This window comes from Notolepis coatsorum, assembly GCF_963971535.1.
Source record: "Notolepis coatsorum genome assembly, chromosome: 1".
Lineage (NCBI taxonomy): Eukaryota > Metazoa > Chordata > Actinopteri > Aulopiformes > Paralepididae > Notolepis > Notolepis coatsorum.
Window position 1 is genome coordinate 83,432,489 of NC_140165.1, and position 20,995 is coordinate 83,453,483.

The 20,995-nt window shown below is 47.3% G+C and overlaps 1 protein-coding gene across 3 annotated transcripts in view; it reads right to left on the minus strand.

Annotated features, from left to right (window-relative positions):
- The window catches only part of camta2 (calmodulin binding transcription activator 2), a 208,073-nt gene that overhangs the window by 148,563 nt on the left and 38,515 nt on the right, over positions 1-20,995 (minus strand). The window lies entirely within an intron of this gene.

Below are 20,995 nucleotides of genomic sequence, written 5' to 3' on the forward strand. Positions count from 1 at the left end.
TAAAAAAAAGTCTGTAAATGTGTATTCTACGTTATTATGGAATGAATGAGATTTAAAAAGAAATGTTATTTAAAAAAATAAGAAAAAGATTTTAATTTCTTTTGTAATTAATTTTGAGTTAATTTTCATAACGCGATAATTTGCTGTGTAATTAATTAATCGAATTAATGCGATAAACTGACAGCCCTAGTTTTTATCCAAAGTGCTTTACAACTTGTGCAAGGTGCAGGAGCAGTTCGGGGTTAAGCTCGAGTTAGGCGAGTTAGTTTGAGTCTAGCTGAACAATGGACAACAACAACACCGCCGGCAGATCAGTGTACGCTCGCGACAGAGCTCTTGAGACAGAGTTGCAGCGCCACCGAGAAAACTGCCAGCCGACTTTAGGATCCACAGACGGAGAACAAGAGCTGAATGAGGAGAATGGATAACAGGAGATTTAAGCCTCAACCCTTTCACTACCACACTACAGAAGGTTAACCTTTCACTACCACACGACAGAAAGGGTTAACCTTCTCTATTGTCGCAGTGAAAGTGTTAACCCATTTGGTAGTGTGGTAGTGAAAGGGTTAACAAGCAATCGCTGGCCGACAAGACGGACGAGCCCTTAGCCCTGGTGAACGACCAACTTGAGTACAAGGAAGGCTAGTCGACTGTGCTTTACGGAATCCTAAATCCCGGACGGCACTATTGAACAGGAGGGGCTTCGCGGTGGTGCGCGCCGACGGGGATAAACAAAAACGGCAAGAAGAGAGGCGGAGGGCTTGTTGTCTTTGTTAACTCCAGCTGGTGCCACCCTCTTCGCAAACTTCGCAAACTGCATGCTACCATGTCCTCCCTCCTCACTCCCCCCCCACCCCCCCCTCCCTCATCTTTCTCTGCCGAAGACTTTGCGATCTTCTTTGAGGAAAAAGTGGAGAACATCCGCAGCTCCTTCTCCCAACCCCCACCCATTCCAAATGCTGAATCGAGAACCTCATCCTTCACTCTGTCATCTGTCTCTCCCATTACAGAAGCAGAGACCCTGACACTGGTAACGTCGAACCGTCCGACTACTTGCCAGCTGGACCAGCTACCCTCCCCACTCCTCCAGACCATAGCACCAGACATCCTCCCATTCCTAACTGCAACCATCAACTCCTCACTCAACTCGGGGGTGGTCCCCACCTCCCTAAAACAAGCCAGAGTCACGCCGCTCATAAAAAAACCAACCCTGAACCCTACCGTCATAGGCAACTACCGTCCTGTCTCTCTTCTCTCCTTCCTTTCTAAAACACTTGAACGTGCTGTATCCAACCAACTTACTGCTTATCTCTTACAGAATGACCTCCTAGACCCTAATCAGTCAGGCTTCAGGACTGGTCACTCCACAGAGACAGCCCTCATTGCGGTCACAGAGGCACTTCACTTAGCAAAAGCGAAAGGCCTCTCCTCTGTCCTGATTCTCCTAGATCTATCTGCAGCCTTCGACACAGTCAACCACCAGATCCTCCTTGCGGCCCTCGCAGGAATGGGAGTGGCTGGCTCTGCGCTGACATGGCTGTCATCATACCTCAATGACCGCTCCTACCAAGTGTCATGGAGAGGGACCCTGTCGGCCACCCGCCCCCTGCGGACGGGTGTCCCCCAGGGCTCGGTTTTAGGACCCCTTCTCTTCTCCCTCTACACTAAATCACTGGGTAACATTATCACGTCTCATGGCTTCTCCTACCATTGTTATGCCGACGATACTCAACTCTTCCTCTCCTTCCCTCCCTCAGATATCCACGTCTCTGAGCGGATCTCGGCCTGTCTGTCCGACATCTCCGCCTGGATGACGTCCAACCACCTCAAACTGAACCTAAGCAAAACAGAATTGCTCCACCTGCCGGCCAAATCCTCCCCCCTAACCGACCTTTCAATCACAGTCGAGAATGCAGCTGTGACTGCGTCCCCGACCGCCAAGAACCTTGGTGTTGTCCTCGACGACCAGTTGAACTTCTCTGCTCACATCGCAGCGACGACCAGAACCTGCCGATTCCTCCTGAGCAACGTCAGAAGGATCCGCCCCTTCCTGACAAAAGAAGCCACCCAACTCCTCGTCCAATCAACAGTCATCTCCCGCCTCGACTACTGCAATGCACTGCTCGCTGGCCTCCCGGCCACTGCCACTAAGCCTCTTCAACTCATTCAGAACGCAGCGGCCCGCCTGATCTCAAACCTACCGAAGTCGGCCCATGTCACCCCACTTCTTAGGGACCTGCACTGGCTCCCCATTGCTGCACGAATCCGCTTCAAGGCCCTCGACCTAGCATACCGTGCGGCAAAGGGAACCGCTCCCGCCTACCTCCGGTCAATGGTCTCTAACTACACACCCTCAAGACCCCTACGCTCTGCATCTTCTGGCCGCCTCAGACCTACTCCTATCCAAGCTCCGGGAGGGTCATCAAAGAGAAGTCGCCTATTCTCAGTCCTTGCCCCACAATGGTGGAATGAACTACCCACCCCAGTTAGGACAGCCGAATCACGTCCAATCTTTCGCCGTCGACTAAAGACGCACTTCTTCAACCATTATCTGAAAAAAAAAAAAAAAAAAACGATAAAAAAAATATCTAACCCTAACTAACCGTACTGTCATGCACTTGTCCTAATAAACTAACCTACACTATAGCACTCAACACTTTGATGAACATTGTTGCTCAGCTGATAGAGTTGTGCCCTTCCTGATGGCTTGTCGTACAGAACTTGTAAGTCGCTTTGGATAAAAGCGTCAGCTAAATGACTAAATGTAAATGTAATGTAATGCACATCACCGCTAAAGAACCCATCTGTTCCTCCGACATTGGCACAGAGTCTCAGGCCGAGCTGTCTACCGCGAGAGCTAATCAGACCACAATCTGGTGAAGCTTGCACATCAACATACAGGCCTATCGTCAAAAGACAGCCACCTACCACCAGGTCTGTCCCACAATGGTGTGATGACGTTGAGGAGGCATTAAGGGAGTGTTTCAGGACGACAGACTGGGACAAGTGGGACGTGTTCGAGAGGGTTCACAGAGACGACGTCGAGGGACTATCCCACTGCATCACAGACTACATTAGATTATGCGAGGAGAGCATCATACGTCCCACAATGGTGTGATGACGTCGAGAAGGAATTAAGGGAGTGTTTCAGGACGACAGACTGGGACACGTGGGACGGGTTCGAGAGGGTTCACAGAGACGACGTCGAGGGACTATCCCACTGCATCACAGATTAGTAGGGCTGACCTTCGATAATTTTTTTGGAATTCGAAGCTTCGGGGCCGAGATTCGATTTTAATTCGAAGCTTCGAAATAAAAAAGTAAAATAAAAAAAATATTATAATAAAGAAATAAAAATGTATATATATTTTTTTTTATGTTGTGGGACTTGTACAGCACTTTGTTCAACTTTGTCAGTGTTGTAAAGTTTAAACCTTTTAAAATCTTAGACAAACTAAACACTTTGCTTCCATGAAATATTGTAAGCCGTCATTTGAGGCTTTATAAAAGCAGCACAATGAACACAAATCTGTCAGTGCCGAGTCCGACCTCATCTTAAATAACAAACAGCATTGCTTGTTGTAATTAACACATTGACGACCGGCCGTCGCCGTCTAATATGGGGCTGGAGGACAAAGCTTTGTAAACAAACCGATGTACTTTTGGAGAGCTATATCTATACTTTATAGTATTGCTATCTGTCCATTCTCATTGTCACTTGAGTGCATAAACCGTGCCTTCATAATGGCTTAAAGAAAATAAAAATCCATCGGTTGGTTGTCATTTTATAGCGTTGTGAATATAAACTTTATCGCAGTTTTCGTCTCATATTTTTTCTGGAAATCTAGTTATAGGGCTAAAGGCTACTAACGTTATATCGAATGGCATTTCTGTTGTATATATACGAATGAAATAAAACAAACTGCTTATCATCCGGACTATTACAGAGCATCTATGGATGAAATGGGAGTGACGGGGGACGCCGATTAGTATTATTGATTAGCAATAGTGTGTCCGTGCAAGTAGCCACATTCACTGATCGATTGCTTGCGTTTTACTACAATGTCTGATCCGGCTGTAATTTGGGTGAAGAGGGTCCTACTGTCAGCCCATGTGATCGCCGGCAGCATTTCCCCATTATTCATTGGCATCTGGTAGATCGATATGTCCATTGGCTGATCATAAATCCCATTATTCCAGGCTGAAATCTGCGCTTCGAACCGTGATCAACGGTGCAGGATGTTCGCTTGGGATCAGGCTAAAATGAAACGCCCATAGACTGTAAAAAAATATATATATATCCACTCGCCCACAATGATACTGCAGTGGAGCGATGGCGCCCCTAAGAGGATCTGGCCGGTATTGCATGTCGCCGATTTCAAAGAGGCGGGTAAATCTGCAGAGTCGATGGGGGATCTTGATCCGTTTATTAATATGGAATAAAACAATAACAACTTGCCACGAGTTAACTCGTGGCTCTGGTCCTCAACGCATGGCACCGAAACCCGAGTTAACTCGTGGTTGGGCGGCAAAGTGTTAACAAAGAGAGGCAGAGTTGATTTTGCAAAAAAAAAAAAAAATCTTTTTTTACATAATCGAATTTTATTTTCATATTTGAATCCCATGCCTATCGAACGAAGCTTCGAAGTATTTAAGACAGCCCTACAGACTACATTGGATTATGCGAGGAGAGCATCATACCAACCAAACAGGTACGCTGCTCTCCCAGCAATAAACCCTGGATCGATAAGGACATTAACACTTTGAGCGCCAGCCGTGTTTTCCTTTTTACCGGCTGGAATGCCACCATCCACTCCCAATGTTAACGTTAATATCGCCTAATCTATGTTTTAAATTATGGCTATGTGTCTAATCTGCCCGTCGCTTATCAAAGAATAATTTTCCAGTCAACATTGTCATGGCAGATTGTTTTTTATCGCTTCATTTCCGTTTGATAGCATTTTGAAAATCACCAGTTTTCGGGGGGGGGAAAAACCCATGCCTATGATAATCGCCTTTTACTGGAATATTCCAGAACGTTGTCATTTGTCGGCCTATTTATGAATAGTTTTCAAATAAAAGCTAGATGATCGATAGTATATGTGTGCGCACGCACGCTCGTGCCGTGCGCTGATAATCGCTGCTCTTATTTCCTCATGGCTTTTACAGTCAAAACAGCCATATCACATATCACATAAACGCTTATATATCCGTAAAAACGAGTCTGATTATCCTAACACTGATAACATAGATTCCTTACCTGAGGTCAGATGGTATCCAAATGGTTTATTCCAATTTCCGATCGCCATTCAAAAAAATCGATAATTGTATTGATCCATCGTGTGTACAGTATAACCCATATTCGCCGTGGCTCAGAGGCTCCAGAATGAACTCTGGTAGACCCCGGCTGCATCAGTGAGAAGTAAAATGTGGAGTCAGAAATCCGTTCTCCCATTCACTTTCATTGAGTCCAATCCAAAAGGGTGATTTACCATCTGGGAGATGACGCTTTTTTCACATCTGAGCGCCGGCGGTCCCTGGATCTCCAACGGTAGGCTCGCGTGATGCAATATGATTTCAGATCGCTAATAAAAAAAAAAAAAAACGAGAATACTCGTGACGTGGCATTCAACGGTCGGGGGGTAAACGCGAGAAAAGCCGTGAGTGGCATACAAAGTGTTAAAAACCTACTGAACAGGAAAAAGAGCCTTCATGGCAGGGGAAGGGACACATTTACATTTAGTCATTTAGCGAGAACGCTTTTATCCAAAGCGACTTACAAGTTTTGTACAACTCTTCCAGCTGAGTAACAATGTTCATCAAAGTGTTGAGTGCTACAGTGTAGATCAGTATATTAGGACAAGTGCAAGACACAGATAAGGCCATGGCTGTCCAAAAGGAGCTAAAAAAGGAGCTAAGGGTGAACCCCCAACACACCACTGACTGCCTCGTCCAATCCTTCGTACAATACTTTACTTACTCATAGTATATATTCACTCATAGCATATATTCATAATTGGCATACAGACCCTCACCTGCACTTTGATTACACTGCCTACTTGCTCATATGCGTATATCCAGAGTAAATTATATAGTTTACATTGCCTATTTTTACTTTTCTACTGTACTATCATTTTATTGCCTGTATTGTATTTATGTCTTCTACTCTTACCTCTTCTACTCTTACCATGTATGTCTTCTACTCTTACCCATGCTGCTATGATGCCTATGAAGGAAAATCTTGCTCAAGGAAATTGCTGGGAAGAGCCGGAATCGAAACCTTCCGATTACCAGACGACCACTCTACCTCCTGAGCCACTGCCCCCCCCCATGTAAACAAACGGAACACTAGCCCAATAGGCCATGCCCCCTTCAACATGGTCATTGGTCTTTTAACTATAAACATTGCTGGTCAGAGGTAACTGATTATACATACTTCAGATGCTATAACATTTCAAGTAGTCATCTATATTTAGTCATCTAAAGACCATCAGATATTAAATGGTAAATGGACTGCATTTATATAGCGCTTTTGTCCAAAGCGCTTTACAACTAGGGGTGGGAATCACCAGTTCCATCACGATACGATACGATATCGATTCTTTGGACAACGATACGATATTTGCCGATATCACAAAGTCTGCCACGATACGATACGATTCGATTCAGGTGCCTGCGATCGATATGAGACGATATTATGTGCCCATTTAACACAATCAGTCACATTTAGGCCATGTTTAGACGGGAACACTCGCGGGTGAAACCGGCAAAATATTTCTTCTAATGTTTTTATTTTTGAGCTCTTCCAGACATTTAAATGAAAAACAATCTATTTTTATACATTGAGCCTTAAACTTTAAGTAAACCCCTCCCTCTCCCTGTATTCATGATTAAATATCAACATTATCTGTCCATCCTCAGTAAATACTATCAATATAATATACTCCTGACATCATCTGGTCTTTTCAAACGCACACACACAGAATGGCCCTCCCCCAGTCCCCAGTCCCCACACACAGAATGCCCCCGCCCCCTCCTCCTCCTTCCCCTCTCCTGTTCTCTCACCGTTAGCTGCTTAGCTTAGTTAGCTTAAGCAGCTAACGTAACGTTAATATTTAGGTCTGCCCACGCGACGTGGGCATAAAGGAATGGCGACGATGCAAAGCATGTTAGATGCATTTGACCGTTGCGGGGAAAAAACTGCACAGACTTATATCGGGTCGCAAAATAGGCGCTCTGTAGTGCTGTTCTCCTGTAATGTCTACACAGAGTTTCAACTACTGGGCGGATATGACTAGCTGGATTTTCAAAATAAGAGTATCGCAATATGAATAGATCTTTTTACGTTGCATCGATCCTATTTGATTATTGATAATAGATCGATATATCGATCTGGATCGATGTATCGTCCCAGCCCTATTTACAACTTATGCCTCAAAATTGACTCACACCTGTATACCAACCCTTGCAGTAGTTCTTACTTCAATTTACTACTTAATTTAAAAAAAAAATTATATACTTTGATTCTATTGTCACCATGTATGCATATATATATGCTTATTATTACATGTATTTATTGCTCCTATGTCTGCCCACTGCAAACACGGGAACTCTCTAACCCCTCTCCCTATCTCTCCGAGTGGTTGTCTCGTAGTGTTGGCCAAGGTGGTGGATGTCTCGGTGTGTTGGCCAAGGTGGTGGATGTCTCGTAGTGTTGGCCAAGGTGGTGGATGTCTCGGTGTGATGGCCAAGGTGGTGGATGTCTCGGTGTGATGGCCAAGGTTGCAGCGACTGTTCTAGCCCCACATTGGTTATGAGCATCATTGATGTCATGGATCAGCTTCACACCGTCTTCCGTCCGACCTACAAGAGCAGGCATGGTCTAAACCAGTGGCTGGCAATAGGCAGCTTTCCTTTGATTAGTAGGAAGAGAGTTGTCGAGGCAGTTTTCTTAATATGAATTAGCAAACGTTCACTCTATTGGGGAGACTCTGGAATATTATTGGTTGTAGAATTAGTTTTGGCTTGGATTTAACTTTGTATTTTTTACAAAACGTTGAAGTGTTCCTCTCTACGGAAGTCTTTAGTAAAAGGTGAAAGGCTTATACGTATTAAAGAGAAACCAGAGTCAACATAGCCTCCACGCCATACGAGGCCTTGAGCATCCTCAGCTGCCTCTAGCAAAAGCCAAACGGCCCAGGGTTCGACCATCGACTGTCTGCCGTCCATGTCGACTCACGAGCGGTCCCACAGGACGTATTATTATTATTTTATTTTTATATCCGACCGACTAGACTAGGCTATATATATTAAGCTATAATGTCCAAACAGAGAAACTACCCCCAACCTAAAGAATGCTTATTATACGTTGTTTTATCCATGTTGAGAGTGAATAACAGGTAGGCAGTGAGGTGCAATGTAGCGCTTGCTCAACATGAAAAAAGTCGGTGGACAGCGCCTGGTGCTGAAATAACAAACAAACAGTGTGGTATGAAATTAAAACACCAGTTCAGTAAGTAATTCAAACTTTATCTTCACTTATATGACTGTGACGGCACCACACATTTGAACAGTAACAATGCAATTAAACTGAAGTCAAATCGGAGCAAAAAAAGCTGAATCCGCTTCAAGAAGATGCGCTACATTAGGTACAGTATATAAGGAATTACAACGAGACATTTATTAACTAAATTAAAAATACAATTTGGCTTTTAACCCTCTAAAGCCGGGCGCAACACTAGACATGTTTTGTAAAACCAATGGAAAATTCCTATAGTTTCTCAATAGTCCAGTGCACTCCACAGACGCATTGGTTGCGCGTAATGTAGGATAGACCGATAGTGTAACTGAGGGGTACAATTCCCTGACTGTATTGATAAGTATGGTATCATTAAACCACTACCGCTTTATGTACTTTAATTACTGGCCATACAGTACATGATATATAAATATGATGAACACTTCCCACAATGAATCGGTTCCACACAAAGTGGTAATTAAGTATTTATTGCAGCAAAAGGTACATAATATACTTCTCTATTTTACTTTGGATGCGCTTATAAGGCAAAGGAATGTGCGTAGGCAAATCAATAATGAATGTCCATTCTCTGGTTACGCAGGAGGTAATTATACAACCTGAATCTTAGGGAATTATATCTATGGTACACTAGTAATATATAGCGGGAGATACTGGAAGGGTCCCCCCGGTTGTAAGCCAGCAGGGGTAGAGGATCTGTCGGTAGTAGAGAGTCTGGTCAACGATGACTAAGGAGACTCCAAGTACAGGAGACGGTGCAATAGTCTCTTGATCCACAGACGAATACAGCTGTTCTCCGTAGACTGTAGCTCCACAGTGAAGAAAGCTAGCCGGCCTCAGGCTCTCTGAGGCGCAGACTCGACGTGGCTCCTCACAGGGTAAATCCCACACGTGTAGGCGTCGGCGATTCTCCGCTCCATAAATCACAGGACCAAAACAAATATAATCCAGCCGCAAAGGGCTATGTAGTCGTCGGGTAGATTAATCCAGTGTACATGTCCACACGGTTCTCGTCTAGGTCTCCTCGGGTGAAAGCGCCATGAAAGCAGCCCAGCCTGGATAAGCACTCTAGCTGGTACGAGGAAGCGTTGGTGATGCTGGTCACTGTAGAACTTTAGCCGCACGATACACTATACACAAATAGACTATTACTGACTTAATAGAAATATGTCGCACTCGACGGTATAGCGCCAAACTCTGACAATTCAGTTATTAATTCGCACGCGGTCTCAATGCTCTTATTTGGGGCCAAACAGGCCATACTTCACCGCACAGAGTATCGTGGGTGAGGCTTCAACTTATTGGGTAACTCTACTTCTGTATTCACCTGCGCCATATTTATATGCACGGCGAACAATCTAGTGCCAACCTCATTTCTGTCTCGTATCCCTGGGCAAGGCCGGGCATGTACAGACATGTCTTGACGGTGGCCTTGAACCTGACTCTGGAGGCATGGCCCTGGCGCCTGTGGACCGCTGTCCAATAGGAGAATGAAATATTATGGTCTGGTCTAGGCTAAAGGGATATTCCGTGTATATGTACAAGGAATATACAAGGGATATCAAACGATATACAAATATTATGCAATATATATCAATCAATAAATATATATATTCGGTTTAATCTGATCCATTGTAACAGCCGCCTCCTAATTAGTCCCACCTAATTAGCTAAGCAGAGACAGATTAACCGCACTGTCCACTACTCAATGTCTGTTGTGAGGGGTCGGGCAGTTCACAAAGTCATGGGGTCATGATCGTCATCGATAGTATCGGGGAGCCTTGGCAGTTCTATTAGCCTCGCCACGGGTCGGGTGTAGATCCGTCCTTGGACGAGCACTTCGGCTGCTCGGACCTTTCCGTCGGCACCGGTGATCACTTTGCTTACGCGGCCAGCCGGCCACATAGCTCGGGGTAGTGACTGGTCGATAATCATGACGACTGTTCCTTCTGTCAAATTGTCTCTCTCTTTCACCCATTTCTGGCGGGTCTGTAGAGACGGTAGATAGTGGAGTAGGAAGCTGTTCCAAAACTTGTCAGCCAATACTTGACTGTACCTCCACATTCTTCGGCCGTTCGCTTCTTCAGGCCTGTACATTGTCTGTGGTAGCGCGGGGTCCAGCCGCCCCATCAAGAGTGTGTTGGGGGTGACTGGGTCGACATCTGCTACATCACTTGAGACGTAACCGAGGGGCTTTGAGTTCAATACTCCCTCGATCTCCGTGAGGACTGTCATTAGGACTTCTTCCGCCACGGTCTGGGCCCCAAGCACGGCGTACAGGGCTGTCTTTATTGAACGTACTTCTCGTTCCCAAGTTCCACCGAAGTGAGGTGCGTTCGGGGGATTAAACTGGAAGTCAATCTGGGATGGAGCGAGGTGGGTCTTAAGTTCTGGGCCCATAGCTTGGAAGCTCTCTCTCAGCTCTCTTTCTCCGCCTTTGAAGTTTGTCCCGTGATCAGACAATAATATAGACGGTTTGCCTTTCCGCGATGTGAATCTTCGGAAGGCCATAAGGAATGAGTCTGTGCTCATGGTTGGAAGGAGTTCTATATGCATCGCTCGGGTGGTCATGCATTTGAATACAATACCCCACCGCTTCTCGGTTCCTCTTCCTTTCTTTATATACAGCGGGCCGAAACAGTCCATACCGGTGGAGTGAAAAGGCTTGTCGCCGAGTCGGAGGCGACAGGGAGGTAGGTCAGCCATCCGGGGGATATACTGGGCTGCGCTCGCCACTTACGACAGTCTAGACAGGTTCGCTGGAAGCGCCGCACTGCTTCTCTCCCTTGCAGTATCCAATAACGACGTCTGATCTCCGCGAAGACTCTCTCTGCCCCGGCGTGATGCACATCCTCGTCGTATTTCTTTATGATCAGCTCTGTGACCTTGTGTCGGCTGTTTAAGACTATCGGGTACTTGACGTCATCCGGTAAGTCTGGAGCTCTCCGCAGACGACCACCCACTCTGATGAGACCATGGGCGTCGTTCTCGGGGGCTAGGTGGAGCAGTCTGCTGTCTGATGGGACGGGCTTTGCTCCCTGTAGACAGTCTAGCTCATCGGGGAACGAGTCTCTCTGGGCTCGTTGTAGTAGAAGAAGTTCTGCTTCTTCGTAGTCAGCTGCTGTAATGTCAGTAGTGAGCTGAACCTCTGGGTGGTGCCACAGGAATGTCTTTAGCTGCGCACTCTCTAGGGTGAGGCAATCGTCTATGTCGGGGTCTGTGGAGACGAGTGTGTTCAATCCACAGAACATAGATTTCTTGTTTTCGGCCTCCTCTTTACTCGCTTCCCGTGGGGTGGGTGTAGGCCACTCTTCTTCCGGGAGCTTGAGGAACTATGGCCCGTCACTGTATAGGTTGTGACGGGTGAGGTCATCCAGGGACATTCCCCGGGTGATGACGTCAGCTGGGTTGTGTTTTGTGTCCACATACCTCCAGCTTGCTACTTCTGTTAAATCTTGAATCTCTGTGACTCTGACTCCCACGAAGACCTTGTATCTGCACGAATCAGACCGGATCCATGTGAGTACTGTCGTGGAGTCTGACCACAAGATTGTTCTTTGCACCGGAATGGTGAGTTCACGTTGGATTAACGTGGCGAGTTGCGCTCCTGCTAGGGCTGCGCAGAGCTCTAGACGCGGGATAGATTGTTGCTTTCGTGGGGCTATTCTTGAGCGAGCCAGGATGAAAGCAGTATGTATTTCTCCTCCCTCCTCTCGGGCACGCAAGTAGGCCACCGAACCGTAGGCTACTTCGGAGGCGTCGCTGAAGACGTGCAGGTCCATCTGGCACGTCTCCGGCCTCACTGTGGGTGGGAAGTAGCTGCGGCGTATGTTGACACCTGGGAGTGAGCTGAGTTCCGTCTCCCACTCTCTCCATGTGGATGCAAGGTGTTCGGGTATGGGGTCGTCCCAGCCCTGGTCCTTGTCCCATAACGCTCTTACAATCATCTTTGCCCTGGTGGTGTAAGGTAGAATACATCCCAACGGGTCATATTGTCTGGCGAGTGTTCTGTATACACTCCGTCTGGTGGTCGGTAGTGCAGTCGACCTTCCCTGCTCCTTGGTCAGGGGTGTGTGTTTATAATGGAGCGAGTCTGTTTTGAAGCGCCAGACTAGTCCTAATGTCATTTCTTGGGCTTCTCCTGGGATGGTCGCCATCCAGGTCTCGCTGCTTGCTGCCTTGTCCTCGGGGGAGAGGCTGCGCAATACTTGCGGGTCGCTGCTGGCCCACTGCCTGAGATCAAAGCCGCCTTTGATCAGGGAGGCGCGGAGCTTGAGTAGAAGGGCCTCGGCTTCTTCTGGCGTCGAGACGCTTTGCAGACAGTTGTCCACGTAGAAACTATTTCCTACACTTTGTCGGACCTCTTCATCAGCTGCTGGGTCCTCTGCGACGTGTTTTTGCAGTGCAAACGTAGCACAGCATGGGCTGCATGTGGTTCCGAAAGGAAGGACTTCCCATTGATAGATGGCTGGTTGCTCATCCCCGATCCTCTCTCTCCATAGGAACCGCAGCAGGGGCTTGTCCTCCTCCACTAGTCTCACCTGCAGGAACATCCCTTTGATGTCGCCGCTGATGGCCACCTTGTCTTGGCGGAAACGTAGTAACACGCCTAGTAGAGAGGGGCCGAGTGTTGGGCCGGGCAAGAGCTCTTTATTCAGATTTTGTGATCCGATCTGGTAGCTGCAGTTGAACACAATACGATCCTTGCCGTTGTGGTGGACTTTGTGGTGCGGCACGTACCATGATTCGGTCGTCTGATCGGCCTCTTTAATGTCAATTTTCTTTATGTGTCCCGCTGTGATTAGCTTGTTAATCTCAGCGCGGTACACCGTCTCTTGAGCGGGGTCTCTGGCTAGGCGCCGCTCTGTGTTCAATAGATACCGCTCCGTCGCTTCTTTTGGGGCGTGGAAGGTAGGCATACCCTCTCGCCTCAGGAGTGGAGTTGCGTATCTCATCACTCCGTTGACTTTGACTCTCTTTGTCCCCTGCTCGAGGAGGGCTATAGCGTAAATGTCTTCCTTGGAACGAATGTCTTTCTTTTCGTTCTTAAAGGGCATTGTCTCTAGTGTCCATAGCCTCTCGACATGCTGTAGGAGGGTGGTGTCTTCTTCTGTCACTCTGGAGTGGAGGCAGTTAGTGGCTGCTGTTCGGTTAAGAGACTTAGCGAGGGGGCCTTGTAATGTCCATCCTAGGCGGGTCTCGACTGCTGCAGGACAGCCTCTGGGCCCTGTGTGGACCCGGTCTATCGGGACGATGAGGTCTGCATGGTCGGAGCCTATCAGCAGGGTCGGGGTGGCACCGTCTATGAGCGGTATAGGTAGTTGACGCAGGTGCACATATTTATCCATCAGCTTGGCGATGGGGTAGGTGTACTGCGACAGGCCTATTTCTTGGCTGGTGAAAGCGTTAGTAATCCTATACCGTCTCTCTGGCTGCCCGCTTGCTGCGATAGTGAAGGAGACATTCTCGCCCTTTATCGTCTTTAGATCTCTTCTTATTGTCCGAATCGTCATCTGGTTTTCGCTCCCCCGCAGCCCCAGCTGGGCCGCAGCGGACGCGAGGAGAAGGGTCTTCTCTGACCCGTCGTCAAGGACGGCGTAAGTGTCCATGACCTTATCTTGGTAACTCAGTGTTACGCGGACCACCTTTAAGAGCACCCGGGCGCCCCCGCTGCTGGCGGGGTCAATGTACATAACACTTGCCTTTGTGCTGCTTGAGGGTGCAGGCTTTCTTCTGTTACTGTCGTGTAGGACATCTAGGTGGGCTCCGTCACACCGACTACACCTCTTCTTTAAGCGGCAATCGGCTGCCATGTGACTGCGCGCACATCGGTAACAGCGTCGGTTGGACTTTATCCATTGACTCACCTCGTCGGCGGTCATCTTCTTGAACGTGTCACATTGTGACAACCAGTGTTCCTTTTCGCAGTACGGGCACACCATCTTCCACTTCTCTTTCATCGAGGGGGTACTGTGGTTCTTGCTGCTCGGTACTGATTCTGATAGGTGCATGACGGTCACCAATCTTCGGCCATCGTTTGCTCTCCTAGGTCCCTCTCTGGAGCTTGGGGTGCTCCGCATGAACGTATCCAACCGTAGGCTGTTGACTTCTCTCGCCAGGAAGTCGGCTAGGTCTAGGAGGGATGGCTCGGGACCGTTAGGATCACGGTGGTCTCTTTGCCGCCTGAATCGCTCTTGTCGGGCGGGCGGAAGCTTCTCTAAAATCCTCTCGACATTAGAGTTTGCGTACAGTTCGTGCATACCCTTTTCTCTTTGCGCCCCCAGCATCCCTACCAGGGATTGTACCTTGATAGACAGGTCATCTAGTGAGCGATTGTCTGTGGCTGGGGGTAGGCGGTCAATATGCCTTATCTCTTGTATTACGTAGTCCCATATGCGTCCATATCTTTGGTCGAGTGCTGCTAGAGCCGCTGTGTATGGGGTAGTAGAGGTGGCATAGGCCAGCGCTATATTGTGCGCTCGGGGCACCTTGAGGTGCTTCAGTAGGATAGCATACTTGTACGGTTCATCAGCTACATCGGACATCATTGTCTCTAAGCACATTCGTAGCTCCGTGTACTGTGCTCTGTTCTCGTGGGTGAAGTCCGGAAACGTCGGTGTGCCAATGTATGATGCCATGGATGGCTGGCACATCGGTGAGCGTTGGAAGAGAGGCCTCCTAGGCGAGTCTCCTCTTACGCCTCTTGGTGGGCTGGTACCTGCTGGGTACCATGGCCCGCGTATCCAGGTGCTGTTCCTCGGGGCTGGTCGTGCGTCAAGCTCACCCGTGAATTGAGTCGGGGGTCTGTAGCGCAGAGCCGCGGGGGTAGAGCCTGGGCTGTACTGGACCTCCTGGTCCTGTGGAGTACTGTGCTGCTGTCGGGCTTGACTCTCCTCCTCTCCCTCTTCTTCTTCCTCTGGCAGGTCCTCTAGATCCTGTAGTCGTCTATTTAGCCTCTCCGCGGTGTAGACCGTTTCTTCCTTGTAGCTGGGTCTCACTTGGACCGGTCGGGGAAGGGGTTCGGAGGGGGGTATAGGCTCTCTCTGGTGGTCGGGCTCAGGGTCGCTTGATCGGGTAGGGGAGGGTGCCCTTGGTCCTTGTCTTGACGAGGCCCTGGAACCCCGTGCGGAGGGAGGGGGTGTTGCCCTGGTGATCAGCTGCTCCATTATCTGCGCTTGTAATCGGTCGCGCTCGGCTTCGCGCTTGGTGAGAGCGAGGTCGCGCTCTGCTTCTCTTTGGGCACCGGCAGCGGCGCGCTGGGCTTCGGCGGCGGCGCGCTGGGCTTCGGCCCGGTCCCTTACCATATTCTCTTCCGTCTGAAGGCGTCTAATCTCTAGACGTATACGATCTTCGTCGCTCCGTTGCTGCGCCTGAAGGCGCTCTCTTGTCCGCCTCGCTGGGGGAAGACGCTGGTTGAGGTGATCCGCTCCTGGCAGTACTCGTTGGAGATCTGTTCTCCTGTGGCGAGTCCTGGAGATCCATCTCCGGGGTGCTCTCCTCTTCTTGTAGCGGGTAGAGTTCCATCCCTGGAGGGCTGTCTTTATCCTGGAGCTCTCCGGGGACTACTTCTTCGGTCTTGGCGGGGGGTAAAGTCATGTCGGGTCCCTCCTGGTCCCTACCGTGAGCTTGGTCAGTTACGTTAGAACCCACTAGGGCCTCTATTGGCGGGGTAGCCTGGTCGATAGGGTCGGACATAATTTTACTATCTACTTTTTCCGCGTTTACCGTCTGTAGAAAGCTAGGTAGTATATTGGCAACGTAATCCTCTAAGTACTGAGGTGTCTGCCGTCTACGCTGCGGGCGATCTACTTTAGGAGAACCGTTTTGTGGAGTGTTCATCATAGGCCATGTCAATATTAATACCACTATATTAATATTACACTAGTTACCCTCCGGCTCGAAGGACCAATTGTAACTGAGGGGTACAATTCCCTGACTGTATTGATAAGTATGGTATCATTAAACCACTACCGCTTTATGTACTTTAATTACTGGCCATACAGTACATGATATATAAATATGATGAACACTTCCCACAATGAATCGGTTCCACACAAAGTGGTAATTAAGTATTTATTGCAGCAAAAGGTACATAATATACTTCTCTATTTTACTTTGGATGCGCTTATAAGGCAAAGGAATGTGCGTAGGCAAATCAATAATGAATGTCCATTCTCTGGTTACGCAGGAGGTAATTATACAACCTGAATCTTAGGGAATTATATCTATGGTACACTAGTAATATATAGCGGGAGATACTGGAAGGGTCCCCCCGGTTGTAAGCCAGCAGGGGTAGAGGATCTGTCGGTAGTAGAGAGTCTGGTCAACGATGACTAAGGAGACTCCAAGTACAGGAGACGGTGCAATAGTCTCTTGATCCACAGACGAATACAGCTGTTCTCCGTAGACTGTAGCTCCACAGTGAAGAAAGCTAGCCGGCCTCAGGCTCTCTGAGGCGCAGACTCGACGTGGCTCCTCACAGGGTAAATCCCACACGTGTAGGCGTCGGCGATTCTCCGCTCCATAAATCACAGGACCAAAACAAATATAATCCAGCCGCAAAGGGCTATGTAGTCGTCGGGTAGATTAATCCAGTGTACATGTCCACACGGTTCTCGTCTAGGTCTCCTCGGGTGAAAGCGCCATGAAAGCAGCCCAGCCTGGATAAGCACTCTAGCTGGTACGAGGAAGCGTTGGTGATGCTGGTCACTGTAGAACTTTAACTTTAACTTAATAGAAATATGTCGCACTCTACGGTATAGCGCCAAACTCTGACAATTCAGTTATTAATTCGCACGCGGTCTCAATGCTCTTATTTGGGGCCAAACAGGCCATACTTCACCGCACGGAGTATCGTGGGTGAGGCTTCAACTTATTGAGTAACTCTACTTCTGTATTCACCTGCGCCATATTTATATGCAGGCGAACAATCTAGTGCCAACCTCATTTCTGTCTCGTATCCCTGGGCAAGGCCGGGCATGTACAGACATGTCTTGACGGTGGCCTTGAACCTGACTCTGGAGGCATGGCCCTGGCGCCTGTGGACCGCTGTCCAATAGGAGAATGAAATATTATGGTCTGGTCTAGGCTAAAGGGATATTCCGTGTATATGTACAAGGAATATACAAGGGATATCAAACGATATACAAATATTATGCAATATATATCAATCAATAAATATATATATTCGGTTTAATCTGATCCTTTGTAACAGATAGAGAGAGGCGCTTGTCTCTGGTTTTATAATAAAATGGCAAAAAGACAAAGGTATAATGTTCAATGCAAACATGTATGTCATTTACAGTTTATTATGCCACCTATGCAGCTCGTTTATTTTGATCCATTCTCTGCCTCTGCCACAAATGTATGTCTTAGATATAAGGTCACAGAGTTAAAAAAAATTCACTATCAATATATTCAATTAGCCATTGTTTTTGGCTTGGAAAAGATTTGTCCCGAGGCCACACTTAATTGCCGACCCCTGGTCTAAACCATGCCTGCTCTAGTTCATTGCTGGGTTAAGTATTTCTATTCTATTCACATATATGCTTACTACATGTATCTATTGCTATATCCACCCATCACAAACACGCAAACTGTCTAACGCCTGTCCCTGTGTCCCTGTCTCCCTGTCTCTCTGAGTGGATGTCTCATGGTGATGGCCAAGATGATGCAATCCTCTCTACGTCCCCATACTCCAAATGGATCCGGACGGAACACATACTCATGTGCAAATGGAATATGCCTGATATTTTGAGCTCCGAGCCTTGACATTTAGCTTTTATCCTATTTTCATACTAGCGCTTGTTTCCCTATGCTTTCTCTTTTGTTGTTGTTGTTCTTAGCTCTATTCTATTTAAATCTTTAAAAAAATTCTTATGTACCCCAGTTGCTATTGCATGTACATATTTGTGTTTTATTACACATATATGTACATACATACCAACTATTTTTCCTGTTTTATTCTCCACCCATCGATCATCCATAGCAACACTACTATCACAGACATCCAAGAAGGGGGATCCCCCCTTGAACGGCCATTCTAAGGTTTCTCTCCTCCACATTGCATGTGGTGCTTTTTTCCTATTGCTAGGTTTTTTGTGAGTTTTTCCTTACCTTCGCTGGGGTATGTCTGGGAGTGTTGCATTTAATTATTTTATTTATTTTGGATTTCATGGTGGGTTTTTTGTTCTTGATTTATTGTGATGTTTCTTCTTGACTTGTTTAACTCAATGGCCGCCAACAACGATTTAATACGTGTTAGCCCGCCAATCGTTGAACGCCAACCATGTATATATACGTTATTGAATCGTTATTTCTTTTATTCGCTATTTCCATTCATAAACATGCAGGCAGCTGTGTGTTATATCACTGGGGATGGGTCTGAGATCGCAAAAGTCCAATACCGCCGCCTAACGCCTTGCGGCCGCTATTGCACTCCATTTGAAACAATGTGGCTTGGTGTGCGGGCCGAGCTGCGGTGTGCGGGCGGGGTCTAACTACTCGGACAGGGAAATCGCTTATAAAGTCCAATGCACACGGCGGGCGAACGCCGCCGCCTGGCGATGCGATCGTCTGTCGCTCAACGACAATCGCTTAGCACCCCACACCAGACCCGACCATTCACAGGTATAATAAGCTATTATGTGTCGCTCTGTTTAGCTGGGGGGTGTCGTTTCCCCCCGGGAGATATGAGAGGACGGACCGGACCTTAGGTTGTCGTAAAGCGAGCATATTAGCAGGTAGCTGTGTTGTGCATTACGAGGGAAGTATTAACCTGTAAAACCCATATTGAGCTGGAATTAAACCACCATATACGAATACAACCTCGCCTCATTCTTCCTGACATTACTGATCGCTACAATACGTTCACTACCACCGATTGGACAAGTATTGTTATGCACCTGCTGAAAGAGAATGTTTTTTCACGGAAGACGCTGTTCTGTTCTCAACCATAATTTTCTTTGGACAATAAACCTTACAAACTACATCAGCTGCAGCCTGGACATTAAACTCTGTCAACATACACAACTTATTTTGTTACCCGAGTATAAAAACATCTAGTAGGTGCATCGTGGCGCATTGTCAATTTATTAGTTAATGACAAGCGGCCACTATAGCTTCTCCAACTAACGTTATTTATTTAAATAGTTCCTGTTAATAATAATTAACATAAGTAGCATGGTAATAATACGTAGGTTATTGATCAATGAATGTATTGATAAATTAATTTATATTACAAATGATACACCAGTAGAAGTCATGTTATTTGCTCATTGTCCTTGCTGTGTCGCCTGCTGTCGCCTAAAAAAATAGGATCGAGGCGATATTTAGCCAGGACAGAAGTTGGCGTGCAATCGTCGCTCGAAAATCTCCTGCCGTGTGGGTTGTCTCATTCATAACAATGGAAGCGATACAATTCTGTCGGCAAAAATCGCCCGCCGTGTGCATTGGACTTAACACATGCATCGACGAGGGTCGGGGCCCCCCGGATTATGTTCAGTGCTGGATTACGTTGGCAATACAATCGACATCAGTACTTTGAATGGTGATCAGATAATTGGAATATTCTTTTCAGGACAGATCCTGGTCAAGGTAAGGACTATATGGTATAAATATTGCGTTGATCCAAAAAGTCCTTCATGCTGATCGGGGCGTGTGTGTGGTGTGTGTGTGTGGCATGTTCCGTTGGTTGCGATCAAAGCACGGAGGGGCGCCACCCCCCCGCCCTTTCATGCATCCATGATGAAACATAATACCGATAATCTACATTTTTTTTGAGAACAGTAGCTAGTCCAGGGAAGAAACGATAGCGCGTTTACTCGAATACACGTTGCCGGCCATTACGGAGCATTTTGGAAATGACACCAGACCGCCCTGAAACTACACTCATATTCACGACGGTATAAAACGGGAATGTATGAATGGAAAAATTATCAGTTTTTTGCATCTTGACCGGAAGAAACTCAATGACAATCGACTATATTATTAGATCCATAGCTATAATATAGCTTTAGGCCTGCAAACACAGCCACGTATCCCCATGTTAAAAGGCGATGGCATTTCAACGGTAAGGTAAACAGCGACCCCTGGCGCTGAATGAGTTAAAGAAGACTTGTCCGGCCCATGGAGACATTAACTGTGATTGCGGGTTTTACAAATAAATTTGATTTATGATTTATGATTTACACATTCACAGACCGACAGTGGAGGCAACCATGCAAGGTGCCAACCTCATCGGGAGCAGTTAGGGGGTTAAGTATCTTGCTCAAGGGCACTTCCGACATGCTGCCGGGAGGAGCGGGAATCAAACCAGAAACCTTGCGATTATCAGGCAACAGCTCTGTCTGCTGAGCCACAACTTATACACACGTGTGTGTGTGTACCTAGTGCTGTGGTACAGAGGAGCTGTGCGTGTGCGTGTGCATGTGCGTGTGTGTCTGTGTGTGTGTGTGTGTG